We start from the raw sequence: 21,596 nt of genomic DNA on the forward strand, positions 1-21,596 counted from the left end.
TGATCGTGTTTGGCAACGTCGAAGGCCATGCGGTCTGTCAATTTGCTGTATTTGCTGTCGTTTCGCGACGGGTTATTCAACATGTCTATAATTAGCGGTGTACGTAGCCACAAAAGAACAGAATTATGGTCGGAAAAAGATCCTGAATGAGAAGTCCAGGAGCTGTATTTCACGTCTTGGGAATCAAAATCGCTTCGGACAGGTAGCGACTAGAGGTCTAATCCGACATGTTAGCGAGAGGTCACTGAGACGGGAACTGCACACAATTAACATTAGGAGTCGATCGCCTCGCAAGATCCCATTGCACACAAAAGCACATAAAACTGTGCGTCTTCAGTGGACTAGAAATCGTAGAATGTGAACAGTGACCACTGGCGGAATATAATGTGATCTGATGAAGCACGGTTGTCCCTATATTGTAATGATAGGCATAGTCAAGTGCACCGAAGGCCAAATGTAGCATTTCATCCTGAATATGTGTAAGTCAGGTTCAAGCCACAAGTGGGCGAGTGATGCTTTGGGGGTGTTATTCTTATAATTAATTGAGCCTATACACCGAGATGATCACTAACATGAACCAGGACGTTTATTGAAACACTCTGATGATCAGATGTTGCCTTTGAATCAACGTCGGTTGTTAACACCCCTAGGTTTGCAGACTGCAACAGCAGAGTTCATCGGGCTGGAAGAATAAGTGACAGGTTTTCTGGACGCTTTCCCACTATATTACATCTCGATTGGCCAGAAAAACTACCTGACTCGGACACCATATAAAATCTGTGGAACATTTTGGAACAGTGGTTAAAATGCCAACATCAGCACACTAAGTTTGTTAGGACTGCCCGATCAAATCCTAAGCGAGTGACTTCATCAACACACACTTGTGAACTCACTTTCTAACCGAATGCAGGCGTTATCAAGTCCATGGGTGGAATTACACGGTATTAAATAAGCTTGTAATGATTTCTGTAGAAGTAATTAATTTTTTGTCTGGGGAGTTTGCATCATGCTTTGTGCCCACAGAGCTAATCAGCTTTTATCTGTCATGATTTCCCTTCCCTTATTGGCCAGTAATGACATTCTCCCAAAGCAAGCCAAACATATAGTTTTAATAACTCTGACAAACATTTAACTATTTAGGAGTAATTGTAAATGTTCGTTCATTGAAAAATACATATTTTTAAAATGTAAAACTGTTATGGATGAAGAGAGGAGAATAGGGCCAATGGTTGAGGGAAGATGAACTGAAATAATTACCTGGAATCGACGTAAGAAGTACCCTCGAAAGGTGTATACACAGGGTAAATTAATTCAAGTTTTGTAAGAAAATATTATACTGAACCAGAGAAGGCCAAATGTAGTATCGATTGTGTAGTAGCGTCGCTGCTCAAGAGCGATCGATGATTCAAGGCGTCTTAGTATAACTTTAGATCGAGAAATGTACGGAGTACTCTCAAGTGTAAAGACGTGTAGTATCTTACGTGTGCTCGAAATATAATTACTCGCTACTGGCAGTAATGATTCTTTTATTTGCAAGATAATGTGATGTTTGCAAACTATAAAAAGAATCTCAACAGAAGTTGGAAATAATTAAGGTAAAGAAAGTTGTTTTGTTACTAACGCAATACGCATATTCACGGGTGGTGATTGAGATAATGTATAGCATTTACATCCAGTAATTTTGTAAAGCTAATTGTTAATATATAATCAGTTGATTGAGAAGGTTAATTGTGACCATTATTAATTTCAAAGTGTCAAAATGTAAGTTTTAAAGTTAGTGTCATATTGTTACTTACCCAAGACAACACCAGCTCCCAGCCCAATGTCATTTTTGATTAACTGTTCCTCTCAAAAAGCTGTTGCTTCATTTGATTAAAATGTATGCGAAGAAACAACCGTGAATAATAGCTGTTTGCCAATTATACAATTTAAAGTACTAATAGAGAGTAGTGCGAAGAGAGTTACTATTGCGCAGATAACGGTAAGAAATTTTGTTATTTCAAGTATAGCGTTCACTAAGGACAGGGACCATTATTTTCAACCTGATCAAGTTTTGTTTTATTACCAGGGCCAATTTCAAATCAGTACTGTTGCATCAGATTCGGTTTTTGCGGTACGTAAATTCATGCAGTTTTGGTTTAATTTAAAACTATTGACAATTTACATTCACCGCAGCTAGATTATATGTACATTCTCGCAGTCAGAAAAGTTCAGTAAATCGCAAAGCGCATAAACGAGGAATCAAAATCTTCTGCCCAACTGATGTAACACCGCCACCGTCAGAAGGCGGTACGGGACCACAAGTCCCACCACCAGACCTCCAAAGTGAATTGCAGTGACGCAGTCACTGCCCTGTGATAAATCCACTGCCTCACCAACACAGTTAGACTGCAATAGACCGGTGATGCTGTATTTTAACATATTACAAAAAAAAAAACGAAGACACCGTCAGAAGGCGGTACGGGACCACAAGCCCCACCACCAGACCTCCAAAGTCAATTGCAGTGACGCAGTCACTGCCCTGTGATAAATCCACTGCCTCACCAACACAGTTAGACTGCAATAGACCGGTGATGCTGTATTTTAACATATTACAAAAAAAAAACGAAGAGCTTAAATAAATATTCAAATGACATTGCCATTCTTGTAATTGTATTTCAGGCTAATGTCACATGCGTAATTATAGTCTTATTTCAGGTGTACATGTTTCACTCGGACCGCTTTCCACTGTGAAGGGAAGACGTTACAGGCGAAAATAATAGCCATCTATAAATCCGTTTGTAGTGTTGATGCAGATACATTTTCGACACCGCATTATGTAATTGACTAAGGTAGGCGCGCGAAGCTGAAGCGCCATGCGCACTGCGTCTGCTAGAGGTCGACTCATGGCGATCCGACTAGAGGAGCAATTCGTCATTTTTTCTTCACTTTTCTTGTATTTTTGACAGGAAATTACAACCATTTCTAGTAATCTTTATCACTTCCGTTTTCGATCCATTTACCCTTACTCGTTGTTCTGAGACAATTACAGTGACTATTGCATAGAATGTTTGCAAACCTTCGTACGACATATTTATCATAAGGTGGATGGTTACATAAGACGAAGTCATTGTTCTCTGCAATACGCTTACAAAGCTCTTCTGGAGTTTTGTTTCACCTGATCCGTAGCTTCTCTCAGTCCCTCGCCGTTTTTCAGATGAACACATATTTATTGATTTTTCTTGTGTCATGGAATCTGAAACCACACTACAAGCTGGTATTTGCTTACAGAGGCTTCTAATTATGCGCAGGAATAAGGAGTGTTTAGTTGACTCAAGAAATAGTTTAATTTTCCTGGCTTCTCAGCGATTCCCAACAAAAGACTAGGTGCTGCAGTTAGCATTATGTGTACGTGGTAGGTGAAAAGAACAGGATTTACGCATTGGAGTAGCGTTGAACTGCCCCTTCCACACAGACACACGCCTTGTTCAGAGACAATAGGCACGGATTATCTGCGTCTAAGCGGCGGACTGCAGCCATTGTAGTGCTGTTAACAATACGTATAAGGAGAGCGATATGCGATAACTACGGATGAAAATGTGATTATCGCATTTCTCTATAACGAGTAAATTTCTCTCAATGTTTTAAAATTATCGTTTGATTATGAAACAAATTTAAGGACAGATCGGGTGGGGAAAAAATTCCGTTTACGGGCCTGTTTCATTATCTACGGTCGAAAGAGGAAGACACTAGGACCTGCAAGGATTTGCACTTGGTTGACAAGGTTCAAAGGGTAAAGATACGGTTTTAGAATGCGATTGATTATAGATGTCCTTTGCTGTAATTTTGTTTTCAGAGTTTCATTAGTAGCCGCCGTGATATTTGATTTTCAGGATATTCTATTGACTAATGAGTACTTTAGGTAATATTTTTATGCGGATCTTTATATCGTTGAACTGTCCCAGAAAGGTGGTGGTTCCGATGACGCGATGCAAAAGGAATGGTGTAAGGCAGATGGTTATATGTGTCTCATTCCGTTGCCTTAACGAACAGTATGTTCTTAATTAGGCTGTGTGACATTGTTCACAGTATATTCTGATGTTCATATATTGTTCTATCGTGATTGTCGTTAGAAGCAAGCTTACCGTGATCAACAAAAACATGCGTATTATCTGTGAGCACACGCGACTACCCCGCGTTAGACAAATTCTGTCATGAGAGGCGTATTGCTTGCCAATTACTTTGTCATTGCGTTTCTCCCGTATCCGTTTCTACGTTAGGGATAAATCACTTTGTGCCACTATTTTGCTGCGATGTAACTAACTGATCCACTCTCCGCCAGCGAAATGTGGAAGATAACTGTAGAATGCCAATAGCAGCACGTTTCAGTGGGTAACCCGATAAACCATATTACTATTTTTAAAATATTATACTCGATGTTCGTTTGAGGCATGTATATAACAGTCACAGTGGATAACGATAACTTGCTGCCATTCAAACATTCCTGATTACATGTAAGCTTTCTTCCTGGGCCTGAAAGTTTCACAATTCGTATTGACTACTGATTGCACACAGCATTTTAACAAGAAACTGCATGATCTCACTTTCTCTTGTTAATCACGTCTAGTACGAAATGTGTGCAAGTTTTGTCAAATTTATTTTACTTAACCATGCTGCCGGATATCCTTCGTGTGGCAGCAATCGTCACTTACCTGAGGGAGAGTAGCCTTTTGAGCCAGCTATCTGTGAACATTGTGGAAACTTATATATCAAGAAATAAATTATCCGGCAGCTGTATTTTCATCTCTGATTTATTCCAGAAGTAACCGGTTTCGGCATTCCATTATGCCATCATCAGGCCATATTAATGACACAGTAACGGCAATGCAACACCTGCGATCGCATAACATTGCAACAAACTACATGTGAATTATACATTATCATTATACAAAATTATATTAACGAACATATGACTATATGTAACAATTTGGCATGGTAAAATCTAAAAACAGTATTATACCACCATAACAACATGCATAGCTTCAAAGAATAATACTTACTAAAAGAAATAAAATAATTATGAGTAAAACAAAACAAGATATGAGTAAAATAAAATTGTTGTTGTTGTGGTCTTCAGTCCTGAGACTGGTTTGATGCAGCTCGCCATGCTACTCTATCCTGTGCAAGCTTCTTCATCTCCCAGTACCTACTGCAACCTACATTCATCTGAATCTGTTTGGTGTATTCATCTCTTGGTCTCCCTCTACGATTTTTACCCTTCACGCTGCCCTCCAATGCTAAATTGGTGATCTCTTGATGCCCCGGAACATGTCCTACCAACCGATCCCTTCTTCTAGTTAAGTTGTGCCACAAACTTCTCTTCTTCCCAATCCTACTCAATACCTCCTCATTAGTTATATGATCTACCCATCTAATCTTCAGCATTCTTTTGTAGTACCACATTCCGAAAGCTTCTATTCTCTTCTTGTCCAAACTATTTATGGTCCATGTTTCACTTCCATACATGGGTACGCTCCATACAAATACTATCAGAAACGACTTCCTGACACTTAAATCAATACTCGATGTTAGCAAATTTCTCTTTCTCAGAAACGCTTTCCTTGCCATTGCCAGTCTACATTTGATATCCTCTATACTTCTACGATCATCAGTTATTTTGCTCCCCAAATAGCAAAACTGCTTTACTACTTTAAGTGTCTCATTTCCTAATCTAATTCCCTCAGCATCACCCGCCTTAATTCGAATACATTCCATTAAGTTCGTTTTGCTTTTGTTGATGTTCATCTTATACCCTCCATTCATGACACTGTCCATTCCGTTCAACTGCTCTTCGAAGACCTTTGCCGTTTCCGACAGAATTACAATGTCATCGGCGAACCTCAAAGTTTTTATTTCTTCTCCATGGATTTTAAAATCTACTCCGAATTTTTCTTTTGTTTCCTTTACTGCTTGCTCAATATACAGATTGAATAACATCGGGGATAGGCTACAACCCTGTCTCACTCCCTTCCCAACCACTGCTTCCCTTTCATGTCCCTCGACTCTTATAACTGTCTAGCACCCGTCGTTTCACCGTGTCCCACACATTTTCGATTAGCAACAATTCTGATGATCTGCTTGGCCAGGGCAAAACGCTGACATCCTGTGACACCAAGAAGGCACGCATTTGTGCAGCAACATGTGATCGTGCACTGGTTTGCTGAAAAATGGCGCCTGAGGTGTTGTGCAGAAATGGCATGGACGCGGATCGCAGGATGTCATTCACGTAGGACACACTGGTCACAGTGACCTGGAACGCACCAGCTGTGACCTCTGGCTGTACCCAATAGCAGCCCACATCCAAGGCCTTGACTTGGCGCTGTACGTCTTGTGTGAGTGCAGTCACTCTGATGCACTTCCCCTTTCTGCGGCGAACCAAAATGCGGCCGTCATTTTCTGACAAACAGATCCTGAATTTGTCTGAAACCACTATATGACGTTGTTCCTGTCCCCAGTGATGTCATTCCATACAGTGCTCGCGTCTAGCATGTTTCTACCCATTCGTCAAAGGTAGGCGGGGCAATGGACGACGCGCACGTAATCCGTGGCGTAATGAAAAGCGACGGACTCACGCCTGATTGTGTACGATGTGTTACACTGTTTCTCTGTGACGGGAGTCTAGTAGGATACATTTGTATGTGGCACCCGAATATGATTTTATAAACTATGCATGTTTTTGATATACTTTATATCGCTGACTGTGTAAGACCGCAGACCCAGAGATACTGCTAGTGTTGGGGTAAGAGAGCTATTCGCGCACAGTTGTAGGTAGGTGTCTGTGAAAAAAGACGATGGAGTAGGCAGTTTTTGAGATGTGCTATGTGAAGCCGTCAGGAGTTAGATTAATTTATGTACACTCCGGGAAATTGAAATAAGAACACCGTGAATTCATTGTCCCAGGAAGGGGAAACTTTATTGACACATTCCTGGGCTCAGATACATCACATGATCACACTGACAGAACCACAGGCACATAGACACAGGCAACAGAGCATGCACAATGTCGGCACTAGTACAGTGTATATCCACCTTTCGCAGCAATGCAGGCTGCTATTCTCCCATGGAGACGATCGTAGAGATGCTGGATGTAGTCCTGTGGAACGGCTTGCCATGCCATTTCCACCTGGCGCCTCAGTTGGACCAGCGTTCGTGCTGGACGTGCAGACCGCGTGAGACGACGCTTCATCCAGTCCCAAACATGCTCAATGGGGGACAGATCCGGAGATCTTGCTGGCCAGGGTAGTTGACTTACACCTTCTAGAGCACGTTGGGTGGCACGGGATACATGCGGACGTGCATTGTCCTGTTGGAACAGCAAGTTCCCTTGCGGGTCTAGGAATGGTAGAACGATGGGTTCGATGACGGTTTGGATGAACCGTGCACTATTCAGTGTCCCCTCGACGATCACCAGTGGTGTACGGCCAGTGTAGGAGATCGCTCCCCACACCATGATGCCGGGTGTTGGCCCTATGTGCCTCGGTCGTATGCAGTCCTGATTGTGGCGCTCACCTGCACGGCGCCAAACACGCATACGACCATCATTGGCACCAAGGCAGAAGCGACTCTCATCGCTGAAGACGACACGTCTCCATTCGTCCCTCCATTCACGCCTGTCGCGACACCACTGGAGGCGGGCTGCACGATGTTGGGGCGTGAGCGGAAGACGGCCTAACGGTGTGCGGGACCGTAGCCCAGCTTCATGGAGACGGTTGCGAATGGTCCTCGCCGATACCCCAGGAGCAACAGTGTCCCTAATTTGCTGGGAAGTGGCGGTGCGGTCCCCTACGGCACTGCGTAGGATCCTACGGTCTTGGCGTGCATCCGTGCGTCGCTGCGGTCCGGTCCCAGGTCGACGGGCACGTGCACCTTCCGCCGACCACTGGCGACAACATCGATGTACTGTGGAGACCTCACGCCCCACGTGTTGAGCAATTCGGCGGTACGTCCACCCGGTCTCCCGCATGCCCACTATACGCCCTCGCTCAAAGTCCGTCAACTGCACATACGGTTCACGTCCACGCTGTCGCGGCATGCTACCAGTGTTAAAGCCTGCGATGGAGCTCCGTATGCCACGGCAAACTGGCTGACACTGACGGCGGCGGTGCACAAATGCTGCGCAACTAGCGCCATTCGACGGCCAACACCGCGGTTCCTGGTGTGTCCGCTGTGCCGTGCGTGTGATCATTGCTTGTACAGCCCTCTCGCAGTGTCCGGAGCAAGTATGGTGGGTCTGACACACCGGTGTCAATGTGTTCTTTTTTCCATTTCCAGGAGTGTATGTCAATATTGTTGAACTCAGCGCGTTACTGTAGATGAGTTGGCTGATAATTTGTAATTGTTATGTGACCCTAGAATGTACACAAACCGTTTTGATAAAAATTGTGGGAGCTGAATCGCTGTCCGGCCAAATGTTCTTTTAACCAAGGGAAACAGGTGGTAGTCACTGGGCGCCAAGTCAGGACTATAGGGTGGGTGGATGATTATTTCCATTGAAACTGTTGCAGGAGGGCAACGGTTTGCCGAGCGATGTGTGAGCGAACGTTGTCACGGAGAATGTGTACGCCCTTGCTCAACATTCCTCTTCTCCAGTTCTGAATTGCCCGTTTGAGTTTTTTCAGAGTCTCACAGTACCTGTCAGCGTTAATTGTGGTCCCAGCGATTCAGCTCCGACGACGAGGTGAAAGAAGAGGTTCATAACTTTCTGAACAACATGGCAGCGAGCTGGTATGACATCGGCATACAAAAACTCCCTCAGCGTCTACAAAAATGCATGATTATGTCGAAAAATAGCTAAATGTTCAAGCAGTAAACTGATGTAAGCCATTGTAAAAACAAACAGGTCTATGTACTTATAAAAAAATAGGAGACCTTACCTTTGGGATAACCCTCATATTATCACCTTCAGTAACGTATGTTTCTTCAGGCCACTGAGCTGTGGTCTCAGTTTTCAAGTCTTCAAATAGTGCTTCCAATCTTTACCACGTTTAGCATCTAAAGAAGTAAGGTGTGAAGCTTGGTTTCCTTTTTGCGCTAAGGTTTCCGCTGTGAGTTTCTTTTACTTTACTATTAGAATCCAGAGTTGTTTCTATGATTAGTAATATTCCATTGCAAAGTGGACTTGCTCGAAATATGGACCTAGATAATTTATCATTGGTTCTACGACATTGATTGCGTGCTTATTTCCCCTTCCTGTATCTGAGAGTGTCATATCTCTTTCCTGCAGGCGCAAAGATAAGTTGGCAAGCTCTGTTAGAGCATAATAAAGTAGACATAAATTCTTGACTGTTCAAATGTTTAAATGTATGTGAATTCCTAAGGGACCAAACTGCTGAGGTCAACGGTCCCTAGACTCACACACCACTTAAACTAACTTATAAGAACTTATTCTATGGACAACACACACACACCCACGCCCGAGGGAGGACTCGAACATCCGGCGCGAGGGGCCGCGCAGTCTGTGACATCGCGCCTCAAACAGCACGGCCACTTTGCGAGGCAAAATTTTTAATTAATACATTACTAGTCAGAGTTTTACATAGGCTATTATACTTGCAATTTCGTTGCCAACTCTTTTATGATCATTTGCAGATTGTGTAAAGTACTTTACTGAGGACCTACAACTCTCCCACAATGCTTTGACACTGGTAAGGTAATAGGATTGGTAAGCAGGGCACTTGGGATACTTTAGTGGATTGCTCACCCCATTTGAGGATACAAAAATTTATTTGCACCACGTTAATTAAAACAGAGCACTGGTAATAACACAATGAATAATTAGCATTTGAAAACTGCGGTGATCTACACCGACTATTCAATGTATAAAAGCAATGACAATAATTCAAAGAAAAAACAGCCTTATGGCTCCAGCTTAAAATTAATACAAAATTTCTTTACACAAATATAACTTCAACATAACTGCAGATATGAGCTCACTAGTTGTGAAGTTAAGTCAATTATCAGGCTTTGTGAATATGAAAAATAACAATTTGAAAAGGCTGTTAGGTTTCAATAATACTCAAATAACAAAATCCCATAAATACGTGATTTACCTGTTATGGAAAACATTTGGAAATATGATGTTATGATAGCCTGAAAGATTGACACAGCAGTGAGCACATTTTCTATGTCCTGTATTCACATCGCCTGCACGTTTGAATTCCGTGCTCGAGAGGTCAAGTGACAAGAACAGGCAGGAGGGACTACGCACACCAATAACGGCTTCTGTAACACACAAACCTAGTATTAATACACAGTTTTCTAATGCAGGAAGAGTTGTTAAACGTTATGTGTGACAACCGCAGTTACTATCAAAGCAGTAGTTCATTAAACAATCTCCAGTGACGTGAAATTTCACTTGATTAATTTATAAACCACTACTAGCTCAAGGTGATAATGAACAGACAATCCGCACACAACCTTAAATACCAAAGCACCTTTCGACGGCGCAAAATTGTTAGTATTATAGTTGTCAAAAAGGAATAAGTTCGCAATTCCTATTTAAATTAACGGCTGAAGTTTTATACAGAGAATAAATTTTGATTCATAAAATGGACCACTTAACATATTAACAATAATAATTAAAAAAGGAATCGCCAAATATCAGCCACACTTGTAATTCAAGATACATGCAACGAGACCAGGGCACAGCGCGGTTACATGGACTTGCAATACCAAGTATCCCGGACCCACGTCCAAGTGGCTTAAGGAATGACTAGTGAAAATCAAAGTGACTACAGGGAGTAATCACATCCAAAAGTTCCACCACAAAAAGGCTCACTATTCAAAGTTAGTCCAGGAGCTCGCTGTTAACATGCACGCCAGGGTAAACTCCCGCGCTCTTCTCCTCAGAATTCGACATAGACACGACTCTCAAACCGCCTATGTTGACCAGTGACAGCTTCCGCACTTCAGTCCCGCTCGCCACCAGACCCACTCGCCGAAATGTCAACACCGTGCGTCCTCGCGCTGACTGACCACTCGGATTGCACCGTGCGCTGTCTTGATCTGTCGTTGCCTCGACCAAGTGTCTGTCACTGCCCCCGACCTAGTCTCTCCTCGCGAGCCGCGGCCGTCCTAAATAAAGGGCGCTAGAAAACCAGGACGCCACAAAGCGTGTAACTTCGACAGAGAAACTGTCCTGCCAAGAATATCGGAGGAAGTCACGGCTCAGACATTTCTTAAGCTCCAAGGTGCCCTTCTTTCGACGAATTTCTTACCTACTTTTCATACTGTCTGTCCTAAGGCAGGTGCACATTCATGAGGTTGTATATGGTTTTTAGGAGACATGCTGTATGTCGCAGACAGTTTATCAAAGAAACAATTAAAACCAGCAACACCCTCCATTTCACTTATTGTATCACGAGCAGCTAATACCAATCCATGATTCGAGCAATGCCATATTAGTGTATGAGTAAAGAGTTCTTTTCATTTCTGTTTCAACACCGTTTTTGCTATCAAGCATTACGGAGGCACGACTACCGGCAAATCCAACTAGGTTTGCTTTAAGGTAAGTTGCATTTAGATTTTTGTGAATCCAAAGTCTTTAACAGAGCTTCGTTTAATGAAAATGTTACTGTTTCGTTGCGGCCACATGTAGTAACCGTTGCTTCATGCTGTAGAGAATGGCAAAACAGAGGCACACTGGCCACTGAAACGTTGCGAGTAAGTATGCACATATAGCCTTGCTGATAGCAGAAGTCTACCAACAGGCTGACGCAAGGACGCACACAGACCAAGCGCCGAGCGAAGCCTTTAGAGTGCTGAGTAAGGGGAAGTGAGGCCAGCATGCTAACTTTCACTGCAATATACTGCGGGAGTAATAACAAAAGCTACCACCGAGGGTGAAAAATCTACTCCTACCGGATATAAATAGTGGAGCGTAGGCAGCCACAGAGAGAAGCCATTAGGAAGCAGTTCGGATCTGAGGATGGACATAGTCGGTGTCCAAATGTTCAGTCATCATGGGTGACGATTCCGCAAGTCTGTTCCAGCTTGCAGGAGTCATCCGTTTGCCGCCAGATGTCAACTTCAGGTCTGGAGGTCGGCCCCAGTTCGTTCGGCACCATGGGTGACTAACTACAGCGAGAACTTCCAGCAGGACTGACCGCAGCGCGGTCTCGGTCACAGGCGCCGCCGGGGACTGTCGCCCGGACTTCACGGCAACCGGGCCCCACGGCGCATGGTCCGTCCATGATGGGACCTCGCGGACATCGTCACTGATGGCTTCCCAGCCGCCAGTGGAGCAGGCGTCGGCAGCTGACCTCATGGCGATGCGGCTCTGTGGGGTGCCCATACTGGGGCGCTGAGAGGCGACGAGTTCATCTCATCCACAGGGCATCCTGGCTTCAGCGGAGCACTGGCGGCCTGAGGCTCCTGAGTGAGATCAGCGGCGCGTGTTGAGCGGAGGGATCCGCAGGGCTGGGCAGCGACGATGTGGGAGAAATCGTAAAGAAAGTTCAACAAATAATTGTAAAACTCCAAGCCGACTCAGTCTCTGGCGCAGCCACTGTGTCTGCTGCTAACAAGTGGTTTAGAAGTCGTAACAGTTTCAATCAGCTGCAGAAAATACTGAAAAATTTGTTTACGCGCGATCATTATTGCTCATTGTAAATTTCAAATTACTAGAGCAGGTCTGTTACCAGTGGCGGCTGCTGTGAAAGAGCACAAGAGCCTGTGAACACCCTAACATTCGACACCTTGACGATTTATTGATTATTTTTCTTTGAATACTGTTAAACGTAACGTAGATGCAGTAATTTGAGATCACGGCACTAAACCCACCAGCTGTACTACATATTGCTTCTCTAGATTTGGTGTAACTTGGCATCAGACTCACGAGCACACCTTCACTTGTGAATGTTTTAAGGAGCTTGTGCTCTTGCACATCTGGCGTGACGTACTTGTCTTACGGGCCAAATACACGGATTTGGGGTCAATAAAATTCTTCTGGATTTGAGGACACATTGTCATCTATAAAATTGCATTTTCTCGACGTAGAAGTTTACCGTATGCCAGAAAGGAATCTTGGACAAAGAGTTTATAGGAAGCCCACCAACACGGACAAGTACTTGCATGCATCCTCCTACCACCATCCTAGGCAAAAGAATTCGGCCCTGCAAATTTTAACTAAGAGAGCCTGCAGGATCAGTGATGAACACCATCGGTAAGCTGAACTACAGAACCTTAGGTCCATTTTTGGAGCTAATGACTGGCGTGAGGATGATTCACAAAACCATGGCGCCGAAGGAGGAGGGCAACAGGGAAATGCAGAACGAAGCGTAGAAAACCGTCGGGCTGCCATATATACAAGAGGTTACTGAACATCTGGGCAAATATCTCCGTCGGGCAGGCATTAAGCCGATTTTTCGTAGCAACGAAAAAATAAAAGACATTCTGGGCTCGACGAAAGATACAATTGACCAGTTTCATGCCGCCGGAGTTTATTAAATCGGGTGCGAATGTGGACAGGTGTATGTAGGTGAGACTGGGCATCCAACAAGCGCAAGGTCAACTGGACACGAGAGGTATATCCGCCTCAAACAATACAACAAATTTGCGGTGGCAGAACATCAGGACCAGTGCAGGATGAAGATCGAATTTCGAGAGGCCCGCGTACTGGCGAAACAGCCGTATAGTTTGAGGAGGAACATTAGAGAGGCTATAGAAACAGCCAAGCAACCCGACAGTATGAACAGAGAAGACGGTTACAGACTTCCAGCGTTTTGGCTGCCGGCTGTGACGGCTTTGCGGGACAGCTCTCGAAGAGCAACAGACGCGCAGTAGGCCACGGCGGTGGAGGGTACACAGAGCAGTGACGCGGCCTAGTCGATACTATGCAGTCAGTGAACAACGCTACGTTGTAGTCGCCGCTTAGTCTTCTGTTCGCCGATTTGCACCAACGACAAGCAGTGAAGGAAACTCCAATGGAAAACGCCCATTTCCGCCTAAGACAACACGCAATGCAAAGACCAATAAAATGAACTTCTAATACCCTTCCTCCTCACTCATACATCAAATGACAGCACTCCTCCATAGCATGTAAGTATCCAAACTAGTGTTAATTCAGCAGTTAGAAATACAACCTGAGGAAGGCGGCTTGCAACAGTCACCAAAACGTCGGAATTTTACAGATGACAATGCGGCCTCAGACCCAGAAGAATTTTACTGACTGTGACAACGGCTGCGGAAGCCTACTTTTAGATATACGGATTTGTTAAACAATATGCACGTTTCACTGCGTGCACTGGTAACCCTTACCACTCAACTACATGTTTACGTCAATGCCACCAGCAGACTATTATCTAACGTTCGCTTGCATAAATCAAGTAGGCGATAGTACACTCAACAAATATGCGAATTCTCTCAACAACAAAAGAATGGTTCAAATGTCTCTGAGCACTATGGGACTTAACTACTGTGGTCATCAGTCCCCTAGAACTTAGAACTACTTAAACCTAACTAACCTAAGGACATCACACACATCCATGCCCGAGGCAGGATTCGAACCTGCGACCGTAGCGGTTACGCGGTTCCAGACTGTAGCGCCTATAACCGCACGGCCACTCCGGCCGGCTGCGAATTCTCTCACTGTATAGTAAAATTAGCTCGGACATCAGTATATGTTGTAGTTATATTCATAGAAAAACATATTTTGTGGTATTCTCAATGAAATATAGTACATTAAGTTTTGGATTTTCTCCTAGAGTAATCTAATTGAGGAGCTGAGAACCACAAAGCATATCATCGTCGATTGTAAGACTGTAGCTTTTATTCGTGCTTCTGGAATTTGTTGATCTTACGGTGGGTCGGGTTTATTTGTACTGCACACCCACGTTGTACGTATGTATGAACATTCACGAAAAACTATCGAACTGGTTTCTATGATATTCATTTAAGTATGGGAAGACGAAGACGTTGTCCTTTAGGCCCTTATGACTCTCAGCCCCTCATTCGTATTCTACTCAAGTGACCTTGTTGGTAGATAGTACTACTTAAATTTAATCATTTCCGCAAACAGCAGTTTGTGTTTGGAGTTGGTTGACTGCAGTGCACGAACCGGCTTTCCTGTGGAGTGTCAACATGAACACTGTACAACCTGTATTAAGCGCAAACAGAAAAGAAGACCACATCCGTTGTGACGAAATCAAATAAGCGTGACTACAAGCGAACAGTTAACAAAGAAGTGTATAATAAGAGTAAGTTGTTGTGTAGTTGCAACGTAAAAATGTCTGATTTTTTGCCCAGATGGTAATTCTTTAAACTAATACGTCAATTAGGGATCTTGTACATTTGTCCGAAATAATAAAAAAAAGGCACGAAAACTCCAACTTGCACAAAAATGCGAAACGGGGAATAAGGAAAGCTTAAACATTATTTCGTTCCTGCCGTATACTGTGCTTAATTACGTACAAAACAACAAAATTGCACAAAATAATTCTTCCTTTCCTCAGACAAGTTATGCATATTGTTATTATTATTATTATTATTATCACTGACAGCGACTGAAGTTGTATAAATATGTTGAACAGTGTAACTGTTACACAGTATATGCTATTAGTTTCACGCTCTGATATCTATCAGAATTCAAAAATTGGTGAACACCATGCTTGTATACCTACCAGACCCCAGTGTCTATTCGTTCTATTCTACTTATAGTAGTAGACTTATCAAATGGTTCAAATGGCTCTGAGTACTATGGGACTTAACTTCTGAGGTCATCTGTCCCCTAGAACTTAGAACTCGGCCACTCCGGCCGGCAGTAGACTTATCAAATAGTATACTTAATTTAATATTACTCTCCACAAATTATTAATTTTTTTCTTTCTCATTTCTTCTGATACGTCATCAATAATGTTTGGGTAACTAAAATTAGATTGCAGAGCTCTATCCATGTTCAACCGATTTATTTCTTGCAGTTGAATGTCCACAGAAAAAGCTATATGATGTCTATTCAAGGAGGTGACTCTGCTTAGGGTTTCTATAAGACTCCAAATTTGATGCATTTTGCAGTCGATTTCAGTCTGTGTGTGCGTATTTGTTCAACTTTCATTTATGGGAACGCTATCTCTAAAAGTCGTAATCACGTTTCTAATCTGTTAGGGTTTATTCTGTTGAGCTATTTTTTCTCAGAATTACCTGTTGTGTCTTCTTAGTGCCACGAAGAAACGTTAACCTCATATTATACTCACTGCTTTACTGGCTTAACTCTGATTTTAGATTGCCTCTCCATTTCTAGTTTATTTACTTTAGTCTATATTGAGCAGCGCAGCTTACTATTTTTCACCTCCAGCAAAGTATTTTCTCTAGTAAAATAATTATATTATTCTGAAGTAACAAAGGTCCAGCCAGAGCGGCCACGTTGGTTTCAACGCTTCACTGTTGCAAAAAGGTTGAAAATTAGGTGGGCTGATAAGGTAAGGAATGAGGAGGTTCCCAACAGAAACGGCTAGGAAAGGGATATATGGATAACATTAACAAGAATAAGGGTCACGTTGACAGGACACCTGTAAAGACTTCGGCGAATAACTCCCATGGTACTATAGAGAGTTGCAGAGGGTAAAAACTGTAAGGGACGACAGAGATTGGAACACATCCAGTAAATAATTGAGGATGTAGGGTGCAAGTGCTATTCTAAGACGAAAAGATTGGCACAGGAGAGAAACTTGTGGCGGACGCACGAAACCAATTAGGGTACTGATAAAAACGTTAACTCCGTCCACAGGCTCTGGCGGACGCAACAGTACCGACCGGCCGCCGTGTCATCCTCAGACCACAGGCGTCACCGGATGCGGATGTGGACGGCCATGTGGTCAGCACACCGCTCTCCCGGCCGTATGTCAGTTTCCTAGACCGGAGCCGCTACCACTCTCAATCAAGTAGGTCCTCAGTTTGCCCCACAAGGGTAATAATTAAAAAAAAATTCTCCTTTGTATTTGAGCATACAGAACACATTTTCTTATCTCCACTGGTCACTGACATTGTTCGTTGCTCGTTCTGTTGTAATTTTTAACCACTTCAGCATTTCCAACACTGGTGTTGCTCTACAAATATTACACACGCTTTCAGACTGCTAGCTAGATAGCTATGAAGACATGCACGAACCACAGTACGAAAAGAAGAGAACAATACATGCCTCCGGAAATGATCGAAGCTTGCGGAAAAGCAAAAACTAAAATAGAATCAGACTCCCATAAACTGAAATCGGTTCACGCTAGTCAATATCTAGTCAAATAAAGTATATCGCTGTTCTCAGTCAAAGGAACCTGAGGTGACAATTGTGGACCATCTTTCCGACTACATTGTATACTGCGCAAGCCACCTCCATTACTCTAGTCCTGCTAAGTAGTATTGCTTACTACCAGTTAACGCGTAGATTTTTCCAAATTACACACCTCCCAGCCCCTGATTTACGAGCTAATATCGACGCCTGAGAAGAAATTAATGATGTAGGATAATGCCAGTTAATAGCAAGAAACTCTACGCATGGGAAACGAGTGGCGCTGTAAGTGAAATTTAATGACCAAATTTAGGTAGTGGACCCAATGTGTATATTACTGCCAATGTCTTAGTGCTATGTTGCAACCGTTTATTTTAACAGGTATTAAGGGACCGAATTTAACTAATGAGACCAGTAGCCAGAGCACAGAGTTCCCCCATTGACCAGTGCTAGCCAAAGATCTATGCTGATGAAAGCACATGTCGCCGCTTGGATCTTTCCACACTCACTCACTGTGAGACAGCTACCGAGGCCAAAGACATTGTTTATCCGTCTATAATTTTCTGTATTAGCAAGAAAGTTCGACGACACAAAGTTACGTAGCAGTGATACAGCCTCCGTCTGTTTAGCAACATACAACAGTATTTACATCCTCGGAACCATTTAATTAGCGTCCAGACATATGGTATATGCTATGAAAACCAGACTGATCCAGTCGATGCTGTAAAGGCTGCTGTACTGATTACCTAGTTGCCACTGACTTCACTGGGTGTCAGACCTCTGACTGCTGCCTGACCACCCAGGCACTTGTCAGTGGTTCACTCTGCTGACATCGCTACGCTGCACCACCAGGATCCAGTCGCATTCTCATATTCCGAGGTCTGCAGTGATGACACACTCAGCTCTCTGCTGCGGTACTCTGTGTGTGGGAGGGTCATTTTCTCTGTAGGAGCTGCAAACACCGTGGGCGGTCACCACACGACAGCTAACTCGAGACATACCACTGACATGGCAACAACGACGGAGCTTGCTTAGTGAAGTAAGAGAGGCCATGCTAAGACAGATATGTTTGATTATCTGGGATATTCATAGTCTTTTAGCAGAATTCTATTTCAACTGAGAATGACTATTTGTTAGTGTCAACTATCACAGTCATGCCTGCTTAACATTACTAGCACATTATGAAAAACGATTTGTTCTTAAATAGTCCACAGACTGCAGCTCTCCATGCTACTGTATCCTGTCTATCATCTCCCAGTACCTACTACAACCTACGTCCTTCTGAATCTGTTTAGCCTATTCATCTCTTGGTCTCCCTCTACGATTTTTACTTTCCACGCTGCCCTCCAGTACTAAATTGGTGATCCCTTGATGCCTCAGAATATGCCCTACCAACCGATCCCTTCTTCTAGTCAAGTTGTGCCACAAATTTCCCTTCTCTCCATTTCTATTCAATACCTCCTCATTAGTTATGTGATATACCCATCTAATCTTCAGCATTCTTCTGTAGCACCACATTTCGAAAGCTTCTATTCAAATCTTGTCTAAACTATTTATCGTCCACGTTTCACTTCCATACATGGCTACACTCCATACACATACTTTCAGAAACGACTTCCTGACACTTAAATCAATACTCGATGTTTCTTCTTCAGATACGCATTCCTTGCCATTGCCAGTCTACATTTTATATCCTCTCTACTTTGACCATCATCAGTTATTTTTCTCCCCAAATAGCAAAACTCCTTTACTACTTTAAGTGTCTCATTTCCTAATCTAACTCCCTCAGCATCACCCGACTTAATTCAACTACATTCCATTATCCTCGTTTTGCTTTTGTTGATGTACATCTTATATCCTCCTTTCAGGACACTGTCCATTCCGTTCAGCTGCTCTTCCTGGTCCTTTGCTTTCTCTGACGGAATTATAATGTCATCGATGAACCTCAAGGTTTTTATTTCTTCTCCATGGATTTTAATTCCTACTCCGAATTTTTGTTTTGTTTCCTTTAGTGCTTGCTCAATATATAGATTGAATAACATCGGGGATAGGCTACAACCCTATCTAACTCTCTTCCCAACCACTGCTTCTGTAAGTAGGTTGGTTATGTTTTCTTTATGTAAGTAGGCTGTTTATGCTTTCTTATTGGCAACGTTACGTAGCGCTCTATATGAAAATCACTGGCTGTGCTGTGTGCAGTCTGTGGCTAGTTTGCATTGTTGTCTGCCATTGTAGTGTTGGGCAGCGGCAGCTGGATGTGAACAGCACGTAGCGTTGCGCAGTTGGAGGTGAGCCGCCAGCAGTGGTGGATGTGGGAAATGAGTTGGCGGATTTTTGAGTACAGACTGGATATTATGAACTGCTATGTATATCATGCTTTTTCAACACTATTAAGGTAAGTACATTGTTTGTTCTCCATTAAAATCTTTCATTTGCTAACTATGCCTATCAGTAGTTAGTGCCTTCCGTAGTTTGATCTTTTATTTAGCTGGCAGTATTGGCGCTCGCTGTATTACAGTAGTTCGAGTAACGGAGATTTTTGGTGAGGTAAGTGATTTGTGAAAGGTATAGATTAATGTTAGTCAGGGCCATTCTTTTGTAGGGATTTTTGAAAGTCAGATTGCGTTGCGCTAAAAATATTGTATGTCAGTTTAAGCACAGTCTTATATAATTGTACAAAGGGGACGTTTCACTTCTCTTTCATGCCCATCGACTCTTATAATTGTCTGGCATAACATCTCTTATTTCCTATATATATATATATATATTACTGTTCACAATGCTGTTTCATCCAAGTGTCTAGGTGTTTCCACAGCAGTTTATTAATGTTTTGAACTGCAAGATCAAATTAATACCTTAAAAGAGGGTCACTATAATGTTTGACCGGCTTTTATGTCAGGCTTCTTTTTCACTAATTGACACATGGTAGAAACCATCGTTTACTTTGCTAATTCTGATTGGTAAGTTTACTTTAAGCTCTAAAATAGAATATCAGTAGAGAACATGTGTCTTTTCCAACGTTATAGAACCAACTCTTAAGTTCTTTGGTGTGGTTAATGATTGGTAAAGGGATCGAATTATACTCGTCAATTAACGGATAATCTATTTGAGAAGTGTCGATAAGCTAGCCATGTAATTTAATAAGTAATTCAGACAATTTATATGTGAAATTATTTAATTTGAATATTCATTCTGCTTGCTAAGCGTGGTGCAAGAATCGTCCTTTGGTTATGAACAAGTGCTACATAATCTACAGTCTTTTATATCTAGTTCCACTGTACTTGCTTTATGTATTTTTTTAAATATTGTAGAACAATTAATTTACAACATCAATGCCGCATGTGTTCTGTCCTCAAACTTGTTCATACTCTTAGATATAATAGAATTTTACTTTGGAGTAAAAGTGTGAATTTTCATTCATGATCAGGGTTGTAATTATACCTACATATTACGATAAGCAACCTGCATCTGTTTTGCACACGGTAAATGATGAAAAATTTTATTTCGGTGCCAGAGATTGTATTTTCGAGGTACTGAATTTCCTCCTGTCCTGTCACACCACCAGCTGCGGTATTCTTTCGTGTCTGTCTTCTTGCAGCACCAATTTTTGTCGAGTTGTAATGAATGATTGTAAACATAGCAGGTCTTATATCGTTGTGTACTATGCAAATATGCAGTTTCACAATAAATAAGCCATATCATCACAACGTCTTCCTTCCTCCCTAAAATTGTATTCAGTGTTTTTTTTTTCTTCTGATCATGTCTTGCATGTGTGTGTGTTTGAGAGTATTGTTACATAATACATTTTGATCAGATTTTGGTGATATTAGTAGCTGCTCAGAGGAACTACAGTTTTAGAGAACCTTGCCAGCATAGTTCCGACTGGCAATATTTTCATATATTCTGTTAAAGTTATTGCTGTATATAATCTCATTTTGGCCCATCATCTGCAATAAAATACAATAATTTCCAATAACTATCATACTTCATATTGTAGATTACGATACATTATTTTATCCTCGTTAAAATAATGTTTGCTAGGGTGAAGTAAAGTATCAAAACCTTTATATATTTCAGACATGTAAATGCCTCTGTAACTCTTGACAAGTATCATAAAACAATATAGACCTAGTGATATTAAGTTGAGAGTGCATTGTACCTTACGCCAGTGATAGGTCTCAAATTTCCAATTATTGCATCCTTCAGGAGTCAGTAGTAGTTCAGTCGGCATAATTGTTTTTCTGTTTGTATGCTTAGTATAGTATTTTAGCCGATATTTATTTTCTCCAGTTATATGCCTGGTCAGGTTAGTTTTAGCACTTAACTCTTCTAACCCGAAATC

The sequence above is a fragment of the Schistocerca cancellata genome, chromosome 8 (genome assembly GCF_023864275.1).
Source record: "Schistocerca cancellata isolate TAMUIC-IGC-003103 chromosome 8, iqSchCanc2.1, whole genome shotgun sequence".
NCBI lineage: Eukaryota > Metazoa > Arthropoda > Insecta > Orthoptera > Acrididae > Schistocerca > Schistocerca cancellata.